This window comes from Octopus bimaculoides, chromosome 18 (assembly GCF_001194135.2).
Source record: "Octopus bimaculoides isolate UCB-OBI-ISO-001 chromosome 18, ASM119413v2, whole genome shotgun sequence".
NCBI lineage: Eukaryota > Metazoa > Mollusca > Cephalopoda > Octopoda > Octopodidae > Octopus > Octopus bimaculoides.
Window position 1 is genome coordinate 42,251,229 of NC_068998.1, and position 3,010 is coordinate 42,254,238.

Consider the following 3,010-nt stretch of genomic DNA (forward strand, 5'->3'; position numbering starts at 1 on the left):
ATCAGAAGATAAAATTCTTACTCCCCGGTCTTCTTGTTAATCTTTGCATTTTTAAGTCGTCTTCATTATTTTCTTAAGAATTTTTTTTTTTTTTGTGCTATCTGTGATTTCTTTATTCTCTATATCTACTAAGGTTTATTTCTTGGGCTTGTTTCTTTCGGTGGAAAGAAACAACACCAGGCCATCGATAGACGCCCCTCCCCCGCCACTCATTTCATCTCTTGCTGAGGTCAACTTCTGGATCATCGGGACCTCTCTCTAACACCACCACCACATGAAAACATCTAATCTCACTCTACTCCCACCACCACCACCACATGTCAACATGTCTGGCTTATGTTCTAAGTTCAAATCCCACTGCTGCATCTCTTATGCTTTACTTTTTTCAGTCATTAGACTGTGGCCATGCTGGGGCACCATTTTGAAGAATTTTAGTTGAATGAATCAATCCCAGTTCTTAGTATTTTTTTTTAAGCCTGGCACTTCTCCACTAAGCTATGAAGATGTAAACACACCAACACCAGTTGTCAGTCAGTATTAGGGGATGAACACTTACATGAGGGGACACACACACACACACACACACACACACACACACACAATGAACGCCTTTCAGTATCTGTCTCCCAAATCCACTCACAAGGCTATAGTAGAAGACACTTGCCCAAGTTGCCATGTGGTTGGGAAGCAAACTTCTTACCTCACAGCCATGCCTGTGCCTAGAACTACACCTGATACATGTGTGTGTGTATGCACTTGTTTTTGTCCCCCAGCACAGCTGGGCAACAGGTGCTGGTTTGTTTACATCCTCTTCATTGTTTGCTAAATGAGACTGATAGATTAAGTTAGTTCTCTCCAAACCATGAGGCACATAAGGCTGCAACATGATCTCTCCAACCAGCTCTGTTTTCTGCCACTGTTCTGATCTCATTCCACCCTTCCCATCTCCTTTCCTTTATTAATGGTCTTTCAAGTGAGTTCTCCCCATGCCATTGAGGCTCATGTGGCTACAACACGATATCTCCAACCACCTCTGTTTTCTGCCATTGTTCTCATCTCATTCCAGCTTCTCTATCCTTCTAATTTCATTTCCTCGTCAATGGTTCTTCACCATGTGCTTTTAGGATGTCCTGTTGCTCTTTTCCCATCAGGCTTCCACTTAAGTGCTGCCATACAATTGCTTTCCTAATCTTATCTGAGAACATGTCCAATCCAGATCCAGATGGTAGTGTTAAACTAACAATGGGTTAAGTCTACAAGCTAAGTAGGCCACAGCAGCATTTTAACTCAGAACCCAAAGAATTGGGATAAGTACCACAAGGAATCTAATCCAATATTCTTACAAGTCTGCCACTTCGCACCCTGGAATGGTACTTATTCATTTATTTATCAACTCTTAAAAGAAGAAAGGCAAAGTTGACCTTGGCAGGATTTGAACTCAGGTTGCAGTGGGGTGAAACAAATACAGTGATGTATTTTGTCTGATACTCTAATGACTGTGCCAGTTCATTGCTAATTGCTAGCAGTAGCAGCCAGAATCCCTTCAATTTGTACTGTATTCTCTTACAAAATGGAGGGACACATAGAGTAATGAGGCCCAGATGCATGTTGCATTATAGCTGACATATGACAACATAGCCACCTAGGTGCTCCAGCATGGCTGTAGTTAAATGACTGAAACAAGTAAAAAAATAGAACGCACGCACACACACACACACACACACACACACACACACAAGTGGTGGGTGTTAGGAAGAGCTTCCTGTCATAAAACCCATGCCAAAGACCTTGCCAGTGCTGGTGCCTCATGAAGAGCATCCAGTCCACTCTGTAAAGTGGTTAGTGTTAGGAAGGGCACCCAGCCATAAAAACTATGTCAAAGCATTCCTCACCATTCCAGCTTTTCCACCCTTCTCATCTCCTTTCCTTTGTTAATGATCTTTCAAGTTAGTTGCCACATGAAGAGCATTCAGTCCATCTGTATATCATCATCATCATCTAACGTCCATTTTCCATGCTAGCATGGGTTGAACGATTTGACTAGGGACTGGCGAACCAGATGGCTACACCAGACTGCAATCTGATCTGGCAGAGTTTCTACAGCTGGATGCCCTTCCTAACTCCAACCACTCCGAGAGTGTAGTGGGTGCTTTTTACGTGCCACCGGCATGAGGGCCAGTCCGACGGTACTGGCAACGGCCATGCTGAAATGATGTTTTTTTACGTGCCACCTGCACAGGAGTCAGTCCAATGTTTTGTTCACATGCCACCAGCACGAGTGCCAGTAAGGCGAAGCTGGAAACAATCGCACTCAAATGGTGCTTTTTACGTGCCACCGGCACGGAAGCGAGACTGCTGCTCTGGCAGTGATCCTGCTCGGATGGTGCTGTCAGCACTCCACTGGCACGGGTGCCAGTCATCGAATTTGGTTCAGTTTCGATCTCACTTGCCCCAACAGGTCTTCGCATAGTCATCGGTATTAGGAAGGGCATCCATCCTTAAGAACCATGCCAAAGTAGACAGTGGCGCTTGGTACTATATTTTGGCTCAACCAGTTCCTGTCAAACAGTCCACTCCTCACCAGCATGGAGAATAAGTGTTAAATGATGATGATGTTGGTGTGTGTTAAAATCTCTTTGTCTTGACATTGTATGATAGCTGATAAGAGGAGAGGATGGTGGACATACTAGGAAGTGATGCTGGCTGTTCTCTCTGTTCTCAAGAGGTTGAATACCAGGAAGAGGATGACAAAAGGCCACATTTTGGTGATATACTGTTTCAGTGAAATATTCTGCCCAACCCATAGGAGCATGAAAACAAAAACAAAAAGAAAAAAAACTCAGGATGTAAAAGTAATGGTGGTGGTGGTGTTTGTGGTTTTGGCGACCATGTTAGTGTGATGGTGGCTGTGATTATGATATCTTTTACTTCCAATATGATTCATACCCAATCCTGTGTCTTGTCTTAGTTGTCATGTTAGTAGTAGTAGTAGTAGTAGTAGTAGTAGTTA

At 43.6% G+C, this 3,010-nt stretch overlaps 1 protein-coding gene across 1 annotated transcript in view; it reads left to right on the plus strand.

Moving 5' to 3' along the window:
* LOC128249779 (drebrin-like protein) overlaps positions 1–3,010 on the plus strand; it is a 38,903-nt gene that overhangs the window by 6,734 nt on the left and 29,159 nt on the right. The window lies entirely within an intron of this gene.